General features: G+C 50.1%; 1 protein-coding gene across 1 annotated transcript in view; it reads left to right on the top strand.

The window, feature by feature from the left end:
- The window catches only part of LOC140430259 (mucin-6-like), a 57807-nt gene that overhangs the window by 24310 nt on the left and 21082 nt on the right, over positions 1-12415 (top strand). The gene's annotated exons all lie outside the window — the stretch shown is intronic.

Raw genomic sequence — 12415 nt, 5'->3', positions numbered from 1 at the left:
TCACCATTGGACCACCCAGATAAATACTATGATTACCAGAGCAACAGAGTCTGGGTATCCTGTCAAAACTCTCCAAAGCCTGTCCACCATCTACGAGGCACAAGTCAGGAATGTAAGCGGATACGCTGCACTTTACTGGTTGAGTGCACCAACACTGAAGATGATAAACAGGATACAGGACAGAGTAGCCTGCTTGATTTCCATCCATCTACCATGTTAAACAATAATCCCCTACCACCACCACTGGCAGTAGAATGTCTTGAATATGCACTACAGCAATTCGCCATGATTTTTTTGCCACTTATTCCAAATGCCTGACTTCTATCCCCTAGAACAGGGGCAACAGACATATGGGAACAGCCCCAAGTTCTTCTCCAAGTCACACACAATCATGACTTGAAAATTTACCTCTGCTAGGTGAAAATCCTGCAACTTCTTCCTGCATAGTACTTTATAGGGGCTGGTTTAGCACAGTGGGCTAAATAGCTGGCTTGCAGTGCAGAACAATGTCAGCAGCGCGGGTTCAATTCCTGTACCGGCCTCCCTGAACAGGCGCCGGAATGTGGTGACTGGGGGCTTTTCACAGTGACTTCATTGAAGCCTACTTGTCATAGAATTTACAGTGCAGAAGGAGGTCATTCGGCCCATCGAGTCTGCACCAGCTCTTGGAAAGAGCACCCTACCCAAGGTCAACACCGCCACCCTATCCCCATAACCCAGTAACCCCACCCAACTCTAAGGGCAATTTTGGACACTAAGGGCAATTTATCATGGCCAATCCACCTAACCTGCACATCTTTGGACTGTGGGAGGAAACCGGAGCACCCGGAGGAAACCCACGCACACACGGGGAGGATGTACAGACTCCGCACAGACAGTGACCCAAGCCGGAATCGAACCTGGGACCCTGGAGCTGTGAAGCAATTGTGCTATCCACAAGGCTACCGTGCTGCCCACTTGTGACAATAAGCGATTCTTATTGAGTGTACCTGCACCATGCAGTGGTTCAAGAACGCAAATGCAACACCACCTTCTCAAGGGCAATTAGGGATGAGCAATCCTTGCCAGTGATGCCCACATTCCTTGGATGAATTTCAAAAAATCTTGACAAATGCCACAGAATTTCAGAACGCTGAATTAGGTCACCCCTCCATTCATGTCTCTGCTAAAGTAAGCCAAAACAAATCCCACTCCTCTCCCCAAATCTTTATCGACATTTCTCTTAAAACATACAATGGTCTTTGCTTCAACCGCTTTGTCGAATAACTCTCTCAGTGGACATTTCCTCTACACTCCCTCAGTGACAATTTGAAATGGCTGACCCTTCATCACAAACTCCCCAACCAAGGAAACAGTCTTCCCATATTCAATACATTTAAGCATTCAATTTTAAAAGTTGCCAACTTTTGCAACATAGTCTGCCAACACAAATAACCTGATTATTCCTACGCTCAGTTTTCTGCCTGTTAGTCAATCCTCAAACCATTATAGTATGTTGCCTCCTATCCCATGTGCTTTTATTTTGCTGAATAACCTTCTATGGGAGAGTTTACCAAAGCCTTCTGAAAGTCCAAATATACCGCATCATCAACTCTTTATCAATTTGTATAGTAACATCATCAAAAAAACTCCATCAAGATTATCAAACATGATTTCCCATTTGTAAATCCATGCTGACTGTGCCAATCACATCTTTTATAATATATTCTAGCATTTTCCTGACCACTAATGTAATGCGAACAGCTCTGTACTTCCCTATTTTTTTCTCCCCCTCCCTTCTTAAATAGTAAGGTAACATTTGCTATCTTCAATCTTCAGGAATCATTCCAGAATCTATAGAATTTTGGAAGATATTCATCAATGCACCCACTATCTCTTTCAAAACTCTGAGATGCATAATATCAGGTCCTGGGGACTTATTGTCCTTCATTCTCATTAACTTCTCCAATATCACCTTCTTGTCCTAATTTTCTTCAACTGCACATTCTCCCTAGTCTCTTAGATCAATCCATCTGAGAAAATCCCTGTATGTTCCTCCATGAAAACAGACACAAAGTAATCATTTTGTATCTCTGCCATGTCTTTATTCCCCATTATGAATTCTCCTAACTCTGTAATGGACCCACATTTGTGTACAAAAGCTTTTACAGTCCGTTTTATATGTTTTGCTAGATTGCATTCACATTCTGTTTTCCCTTTTATCAGTTTATTGGCCTTCCTTTGCTGTAATCTAAAAACTTCCCAATTCTCAGGTTTACTATTATATCTGGAAAATGTATAAGCCTTTTCTTTTTATCTTATACAATCCTTAACTTCATTTGTCAACCATGACCAGCCTTTTAGGGGGTTTTGCACCTGAAGGGATGTATCTGTGCTATAAGCGATGTGATAATTTTTTGAAAACTATCCATTGCTTATGCAGTCATATCTTTTAATGTATTTCCCCAATCCATCTCAGACAGTTTGTCCCTCATGCCTTCAGAATTTATGATGCGGAGGTGCCGGTGTCGGTCTGGGGTGAGCACAGTAAGAAGTCTTCTAACACTAGGTTAAAGTCCAACAGGTTTGTTTCGGATCACTAGCTTTTCGAGCTTTCGGACTCACTTGATGAAAGAGCTGTGCTGTGCTCCGAAAGCTAGTGATTCGAAACAAACCTGTTGGACATTAACCTGGTGTTGTAAGACTTCTTACTGTTCATAATTCATGTTTCCCAACTTTAACACCCTGCCTTCAGATTGTTCAATGACATTATGTCATTTCGAACATAATGTTAAATTATTACTTTTTTTAGCCACTCATCCCGAAAGATTATTTTACAACTAGATGATTAATTAGGCCTTTCTCATTACATGACACCAGATCTTGAATAGCCTGTCCTCTAATTGGCTCATAGAATCCCTACAGTGCAGAAGAAGGCCATTCAGCCCACCAATCCCCCCGAAAGATTACCCCACCTAGCCCTAATACCCCGCCCCATCCCCGTAACCCCACCAACTCTTAGATACTAAAGCTCAATTTTGCATGGCCAATCCACCTAACCTGGGCAGCTTTGGAGTGTGGGAGGAAACCGAGCACCCGGAGGAAACCCATGCATACACAGGGAGAATGTGCAAACTTCACAGAGAGTTGCCCCAGGTTGGATTCTAACCCAGGTCCCTAGCGCTGTAAGACAGCAGTGCTAAACACTGTGCCACCATGCCGCACCTCAACAGACAGCTCTAGAAACCTTCCCCTAACACTGGTCTTCCTCAGCATTAGTGCTCACTTGGTTTAACCAGTCTATGTACGGATTGAAGTCATTCATAATCACAGTTTTGCCCATGGTGCATGCTTCCCTTATAATGCTATATCCCACATTGCCATTGCTGTTTGGGGCCCTATAAATAACTCCAACTAATACACACTTCCTCTTGTTGTTTCTTAGCTCCATCCAAACAGAGTCCACTCATTGTTCTTCCAATTTGAGATCCTTCCTTACTGCTGCACTGATCCATCCCTTATTATCATTGCAAATTCACCTCTTTTCCTTCTTTGTCTGTCATTCCTAAACGTTAAATATCCTTTAATGTTCTGTTCCCAGTCTTTGTCACTATGCAGCCATGATTTCATAATGGCAATTATATCATATCCATTTATCTCTCTTTGTGCCTTTACATCATTCACCTTGTTAATAAAACTTGGTTATTTTTATTCGGTGTGCACGCATTCAGATAGAGTGCCTTTAACTTTGTCTTTTTGACACCATTCCACATTCAAAACATACTCACTGCTTTACTTTGTTTCTCCTGCCTTATAGTCCCATTACTACTTTCTGTTACCAACATCACTTCCTTCCAATTTGGGTCACTTTTCATGTTCCCACCCCCAAACAAACTAGTTTAAAACCACCCCAATGGCACCCACAAATCTCTCTGAGAGTATATCTGTGCCAGTCCTGTGAAGATGTAGCCCGTCCATCGTGTACAGGTCCCACCTGCCCCAGAACTGGCCCAAATTTTTCCAATTCGTATTTAATTGACCAAGCCTCCTACTATTATGCTCACTGGCACGTGAAGTTTGGAGTAATTCTGAGATTACTGCTCTCTAGATCCTGCTTTTTAATTTCCTTCCTAACTCCCTGAAATATGCTTCCAGAATCTCATCCCTTTTCCAATTTATGTCATTGGTATCAATTTGGACCACGACTTGCAGCTGATCATCCTGCCCTGCAGCCGTTCCATGATATCCTTGACTCTGGCACCAGGGAGGAAACATACGATCCTGGAGTCACATTTACTGTTGTAGAAATCCCTGATTATGGAATCCCCTATCACTAGTGTCCTTCCATCCTTGTTCCTCCACTGCACAGCTGAACTGCTCGTGGTGCCACAGGCCTGGCTCTGGCAGTCACCCATTCCCTCTCTGGCTGCACATTTCCTTTTTTTAAAAATTTAAAGTGCCCAATTATTTTTTTCCAATGAAAGGGCAATTTGGTGTGGCCAATCCACCAAACCTGCACATCTTTGGGTTGTGGGGGGTGAAATCCACGCAGACATGAGGAGAATGTACATACTCCACACAGACAATGACCCAGGGCCGGGATCGAGCCCGGGTCCTCAGCGCCAGAGGCAGCAGTACTAGCCACTGCGCCACTTGCCGCCTTCTGGCTGCGGACATCTGACCTGCTGCGTGACAACCTCCCTAAACATGATATCCACATAGTCCTCTGCCTTGTGGAAGCACAACAGTGACTCCAACTGCTGTTCATGTTCAGGACTTCACACATACCACTGGGTGTGCACTCCAGTTGGCCGAGCTGACCTTCCATTCCGTAACCTAAAAACTACTTATTACACTTAGCATAAGCAGAATGAGTAGAATAAATATTAGTAACCTTTAATTAAAAACAGGGGGAGTCCACACCGAATAAAAATAACCAAGTTTTATTAACAAGCGAGGTGCGTCCACTTCCAGGTAAACCCCTATCGGGTTTCTCTCTGGTCGGTACCTTACTGGCCAACTTTATGTACACTGAGTAATTGGGCTACCCCACCACTAGCAGGGAGCTCATACTCCGTAAGGGGCATGGATAGATAAGTATTCTCAATCTGTATGACTCGTGCAGCATATTACATAACCTATTATCATTATGCTAACTTTATCCTACCTTTGGTTAATTTATTAACTTATTTCACTTTGACTTGATTTAACTTTGCTTTCCAAATTTCTAGTGTTCCTTACTGAAAGCCAAGGAGCTACTTCTTTATAAATGATGCGTTTTTCTAGTTTCAGCTATTTAAATACAATGCCCAATAGCAGCCTCGCACCAACCAATCGGCTAATCATTTTACCGTGACATCACTCCTGCATTTAAAAAAAAACTCAGCCCACTGACCCAGTCGAGGTGTCCCTCACAGGTCCAGCTGTCTCTGCTCCAAGGAAGGTGAAGGGAAGAACCCCTTAAAGCAACCAATTAACTTGCATTTCTCTTGTGATGTTAAGCACTAGCTGCTGCTGACTACCTGGTCCGGTATCTTCCTTAAGCACTCTCCTGTAGATGGTGCTGACTGCCTGCTGCAGCGTTCTCCTCATACACTCTCCTGCAGGTGCTGCTGACGGCCTGTTCTGGTGTCCTCCTCTCACTTTCTCCTCTAGGTGCTGCTAACTTCCTGTCCCGGTGTTCTCGTCTCACACTCTCCACTAGGTGCTCCTATCTGCCTGCCCCAGCGTCCTCCTCTTGCTCTCTCCTCCAGGTGCCGCTGACAGCCTGCCCATCATTCTCCTCTCACACTCTCCTCTGGGTATTACTGATTGCCTGCCCTGGTGCCCTCCTCTCGCACTCTCCTCCAAGTGCTGCTGGATGCCTGTCCTGGTGTTGTCCTCTTGCACTTTCCTCTAGGTGCTGCTGGCTGCCTGCCCCAGCGTCCTTCTCATGCACTCTCCTCTGGCTACTGCTGACTGCCTGTCCTGGTGCCTCCTTTCGCACTCTCTACTAGGTGCTGCTGACTGCCTGACCAGTGTCCTCCCCTCGCACTCTCCACTCTCATACCAGCATCAATGTAGGGACCAGGATTGTGAGTTTAACAATTCCAGATCTTTATTGTCGCCCATTTTCATTTGTTGTTCTTGATGCTAGCAATACAGACAGTTTCCTTGGGCTGTTCCTAGTTGCAATGAATATCAGAAAATTACATGATGATACCCGCTGTAATAATTGATATTTGTTGCATTTGCAAAGAGATCCAATTGCACCACATTTTTAGAGCATTACAGTTGTCGCTCTGATGCTGCATGTTTGCTTCTCTAATTGTTTCACTGATGCAGTGTACTTAACATATGAGAAAAGAGGTGGTAATCTCTGTGAAGGTACCAAATGTGGTAGTATGTATTGGGGGTCATGTTGGACTGGAAGCCCTAATGTCATTGGCTGACAGATCCCGGGTCCTGGTTGGCCGTTGACCTCTAGCTCCGCCCTGAAGGCGGAGTATAAGAAGCCGGAGTCTTCCCCCGCAGGCCAGTTTACTATCGAGCTGCGGGGGAACAGACACGCTTAATAAAGCCTCATCGACTTCACTCTATTCATCTCACGGAGTCTTTGTGCGCTACAATTTATTAAGCGTGCCTAAAAAGGACTATGGAGCTCAGGATCATTCCGGAATGCCTGAGGATCAGCCCCCACACAGTGAATGCGGCAGCAGCCTTCAAGCACTGGCAGACTTGCTTCGAGGCCTACCTCAGAACGACCACCGGCCGGGTCACAGAAGACCAAAAGCTGCAGGTCCTGCACTCGAGGGTGAGCACGGAGATCTTCTCCCTCATCGAAGACGTGGAGGATTTCCAGACGGCGTTCGCAGCACTGAAAAGTCTCTATGTCCACCCAGTTAACCAAATCTATGCTCGCTACCAGCTCGCGACGAGACGGCAAGCTCCCGGAGAATCGATGGACGAATTCTACGCCGCGCTGCTGATTTTGGGACGAGCCTGCAGCTGCCCGTCGGTGAACGCAAACGAACACACGGACATGTTAATGCGCGATGCTTTTGTGGCAGGTATGCAATCCTCCCAAATCCGCCAAAGACTTCTAGAAAAAGAGTCGCTAGGACTCTCAGAGGCACGGGCCCTAGCAGCCTCCCTAGACGTGGCCACGCGTAATACCCGCGCCTACGGCCCCGACCGCGCGGCAGCCCATTGGGCCCCGTACGTACCCGTCGCGGCAAACCCCCTACCCCCCCCCCCCCCCGGACACCCCACAGGCTTGCGCGGTCCAAACGCCGAGTCGCACCTGGGGCGCCCACTGTTATTTCTGCGGCCAGGCGAAACACCCCCGACAGCCGCGCAGCTATCTGCAAAAGCTGCGGGAAAAAGGGCCATTACGCGGTTGTGTGCTGGTCCCGCGAGGTCGCCGCTGTCCCGGGAGAACAGGGAGCCCTGCAAGCCGTTTACGCGCCCCAACCCCCCCAGCACGCCATGTACGACCCGCAGGCGCAGCCGCTCTGGGTCACGACCACCGCGGTCCCGGGAGAACAAGGAGCCCTGCACGCCGCTTACGCTCCCCAACCCCCCTCCCCGCAGCCCATGTATGACCCGCCGCCGGCGCTACAGCTTTGGGTCCCGGCCAACACTCTCCACGGAGAGGAGGGAGTTTTGCGCGTCCCTAACGCCCCCCTAACCCCCACCCCGTGCCCCACGCCTGACCCGCCGGCGCCACCTACTTGGGCCCCGACCACCGCTGTCCCCGGTGAGGGAGCTCCGCGCGGTCCCAGCGCTCGCGATCCTAGCGCTCCCCAGCCCCCCCAGCGCACCATGTGCGACCCACAGACGCCGCCATTTTGGGTCCCGGCCACCACGAGGGGAGGAGGGGCGCCGCCATCTTGGACCGCCCCAGACCTGTACGACGCGTGGGGGCGGCCATTTTGTCCACCCCCGCCGCCATCTTGTGACCCCCAGCCACGTGCGATGTATGGGGGTGGCCATTTTGTCCATCCCCGACGCCATCTTGGACGGCAACAACGGACCCCACTCCACTACTACAACCACGTCTCGCTTCAATTACGCTCGATCAAGCTCGGCCCCGGACACTCCAGACGACGACGACAACGGTGCTAATAAACGGCCACGAGACGCCATGCCTAGTCGACTCCGGGAGCACGGAGAGCTTTATACACCCCGACACGGTAAGACGCTGTTCCTTGACCACCTATCCCAGCGCACAAAAGATTTCCCTAGCTGCAGGATCCCACTCCGTACAGATCCAGGGATTCTGCATAGTTACCCTAACGGTGCAGGGGAGGGAGTTCAAAAACTACAAACTAAACGTCCTTCCCCAACTCTGTGCCCCCACCTTGCTGGGATTAGATTTCCAATGCAATCTACAGAGCCTTATGTTCAAATTCGGCGGCCCAATACCCCCACTCACTATCTGTGGCCTCGCAACCCTCAAGGTGCAACCCCCGTCCTTGTTTGCGAACCTCACCCCGGATTGCAAACCCGTTGCCACTAGGAGCAGACGGTACAGCGCCCAGGACCGGACCTTCATTCGGTCCGAAGTCCAGCGGCTACTAAAGGAGGGCATAATCCAGGCCAGCAATAGTCCCTGGAGAGCGCAGGTGGTAGTAGTGAAGACAGGGGAGAAACAAAGGATGGTCATAGACTATAGCCAGACCATCAACAGGTACACACAACTAGACGCGTACCCTCTCCCCCGCATATCCGACATGGTCAACCGGTTTGCCCAATATAAAGTCTTCTCCACCGTGGACCTCAAGTCCGCCTACCATCAGCTCCCCATCCGCCCAAGTGACCGCAAGTACACAGCCTTCGAGGCAGACGGGCGATTATACCATTTCCTACGGGTCCCTTTTGGCGTCACAAACGGGGTCACGGTCTTCCAACGGGAGATGGACCGAATGGTTGATCAACATGGGTTGCGGGCCACGTTCCCGTATCTCGACAATGTAACCATCTGCGGCCACGATCAGCAGGACCACGACGCCAACCTCCAAAAATTCCTCCAGACCGCCAAAGCCTTGAACCTCACGTACAACGAGGACAAGTGCGTTTTTAGCACCGACCGGCTAGCCATTCTGGGCTACGTAGTGCGCAATGGGATAATAGGCCCCGACCCCGAACGTATGCGCGCACTCATGGAATTTCCCCTCCCGCACTGCCCAAAAGCCCTGAAACGCTGCCTGGGGTTCTTTTCATACTACGCCCAGTGGGTCCCCCAGTACGCAGACAAGGCCCGCCCCCTAATACAGACCACGACCTTCCCTCTGTCGACAGAGGCTTGCCAGGCCTTCAGCCGCATCAAAGCGGATATCGCAAAGGCCACGATGCGCGCCATCGACGAGTCCCTCCCCTTCCAGGTCGAGAGCGACGCCTCCGACGTAGCTCTAGCGGCCACCCTTAACCAAGCGGGCAGACCCGTGGCCTTTTTCTCCCGGACCCTCCACGCCTCAGAAATCCGCCACTCTTCAGTAGAAAAGGAAGCCCAAGCCATAGTGGAAGCTGTGCGACATTGGAGGCATTACCTGGCCGGCAGGAGATTCACTCTCCTCACTGACCAACGCTCGGTAGCCTTCATGTTCGATAATGCACAGCGGGGCAAAATCAAAAACGACAAGATCTTAAGGTGGAGGATCGAGCTCTCCACCTTCAACTATGAGATTTTGTATCGTCCCGGAAAGCTGAACGAGCCGTCCGATGCCCTATCCCGCGGCACATGTGCCAACGCACAAATTAACCGCCTCCAAACCCTCCACGAGGACCTCTGCCACCCGGGGGTCACTCGGTTTTACCACTTCATCAAGTCCCGCAATCTCCCATACTCTTTAGAGGAGGTCCGTACAGTCACAAGGGACTGCCACATCTGCGCGGAATGCAAGCCGCATTTTTTCAGGCCGGATGGAGCGCACCTGATTAAGGCTTCCCGCCCCTTTGAACGCCTCAGTCTCGATTTCAAAGGGCCCCTCCCCTCCACCGACCGTAACGCATATTTTCTTAATGTGGTGGACGAATACTCCCGCTTCCCTTTTGCCATTCCCTGTTCTGACATGACCGCGGCCACAGTCATTAAAGCCCTGAACAGCATCTTCACACTGTTCGGTTACCCCGCATACGTCCACAGCGACAGGGGGTCCTCTTTCATGAGTGACGAGCTGCGCCAGTTCCTGCTCAGCAAGGGCATAGCCTCAAGCAGGACGACCAGCTACAACCCCCGGGGGAACGGGCAAGTAGAGAGGGAGAACGGCACGGTCTGGAAGGCCGTCCTACTGGCCCTACGGTCCAGGGACCTCCCAGTTTCACGGTGGCAGGAGGTCCTCCCGGACGCTGTCCACTCCATCCGGTCGTTATTATGTACGAGCACTAATCAAACGCCTCATGAGCGCCTCCTTGTTTTCCCTAGGAGGTCCTCCTCTGGAACGTCGCTGCCGACCTGGCTGGCGGCCCCAGGATCCATCCTGCTCCGAAAGCATGTGCGGGCACATAAGGCGGACCCGTTGATCGAAAGGGTTCACCTCCTCCACGCGAACCCCCAGTACGCCTACGTGGAGTACCCCGACGGCCGACAGGACACGGTCTCCCTGCGGGATCTGGCGCCCGCCGGCAACACGCACACCCCCCCGACACCATCAACCCAACCCTTCCTGCCACCGCCGCACCCCGCGACCGCCCCCTTCCCAGGAGGATCGGTTCCCCTCCCCTCAGCACCGACCAAGAATAAAGCCCAAGCTGAAACCGTAAGGCTCCTGGAGGCGACAACACCGGTACAAGCACCACCACCACCGGGGCCGAGGCGATCGACACGGACAACCAGACCACCCGACCGACTCGTGGCGTCGATCTAAAACTAAATATGGACTTTTCACAAAAACATTTTGCTTTTCTTCCTATACCCTCTGTAAATAGTTGTAACAGGACAAAATTATACAATACTGTATTGCCATGTGAATGTGTTTTTTTCCTCCCAGGACCAGCCCTGTAAACCCTTACCACCATACGAAGCATCAACCCGCCGGGTTCATTTTTGACAAGGGGTGAATGTGGTAGTATGTATTGGGGGTCATGTGGGACTGGAAGCCCTAATATCATTGGCTGACAGATCCCGGGTCCTGGTTGGCCGTTGACCTCTAGCTCCGCCCTGAAGGCGGAGTATAAGAAGCCGGAGTCTTCCCCCGCAGGCCAGTTTACTATCGAGCTGCGGGGGAACAGACACGCTTAATAAAGCCTCATCGACTTCACTCTATTCGTCTCACGGAGTCTTTGTGCGCTACACCAAACTGTGTGTATCTAGAACCCATATTCGATGGTGGCAAAGTCATGTCAGGTGGAGGTCCTCCATTTACATGCAAGTGGTGTAAAATATATCACTGGTAGCCTTTCTCAAAGCTGTCCTTGTTCCCAGTTCCATTTCATTTTTCATCTCATCCGATACCTTAACAAGGAGCATTTTCTCTTCCTTTCAAATGTAAGTTCCAGCAACTTATGAATACCATTGCCCATAATGGAGACCCTCCACACCTTCCTGTCCCTCTGACCTCACTCCTTCTTCTAATCATAGCACTTGCTGAGTATTCATTATACCCTCTGATCTCGATGATGATAAACATTCTGTGCTCAGCAAAGAACTAAGTTTCATCCCCTTACGTCTTCACCGCAACGAATTTTGGGCTCAGCATGATGCGGAAGTCTTCTGTCGCCTTCGTCTCCATGTCAAACCACCCTCCCACAGATGTTTTCAAGCGCCCCCAGTTTTCTCTCTACCTGGATCTCTCCCTCTGACCTCCAACCTGCTCTTAATCTTTACATTGAGAAATGTCAGCATGACCTTGGTCATCTTAATTTATCTGCTCCTCTTATCCATTCCAACCTGTCTCCTTTGAACTTGCTGCACTCCGTTCTCTCAAGTCTAACCCTGTCTTTGTTATCATACTTTTCAACAATGGTGTGTGGTGGTATGCCTGTAGATAATATTACATTTACTCAGCAGTGTGACCTCCCACTAGCAGGTGACTTCTTACCACCAGCAGAAGGTTGTAAGGTGTACATGAGGACACTCACACATAAGGTAGTTGCAAGAGAGTCTAATGTAACTTTATGATAAATTGGTTGTATCTGATCGTTACCTTACCACGTGTACATTAATAAGTCCAAGGGCATCATTCTCCGCCGGCGGGAGTCTCCATTTTGCCGGCGCCCGGGGGTTTCCTGACGGCGTGGGGCTGCCCCACAATGGGAAACCCCATTGACCGGCCGGTGTAACGGAGCATCCCGCCGGCGGGTCGGGGCAGAAATGTGGCGGGGCGGGATGGAGAATTTCGCACCTGGTTCTGGCTAAGTCATCAACAGTTCTATAGATTCATTGCGCGATATGAACACGGAACACAACATGGTACAAGAGTGCTGAGGATTTGAGGGTAACGTCGGAAGAGACAAA

Source organism: Scyliorhinus torazame, chromosome 10 (assembly GCF_047496885.1).
Source record: "Scyliorhinus torazame isolate Kashiwa2021f chromosome 10, sScyTor2.1, whole genome shotgun sequence".
Lineage (NCBI taxonomy): Eukaryota > Metazoa > Chordata > Chondrichthyes > Carcharhiniformes > Scyliorhinidae > Scyliorhinus > Scyliorhinus torazame.
This window is presented reverse-complemented; position numbering and strand designations above follow the sequence as displayed.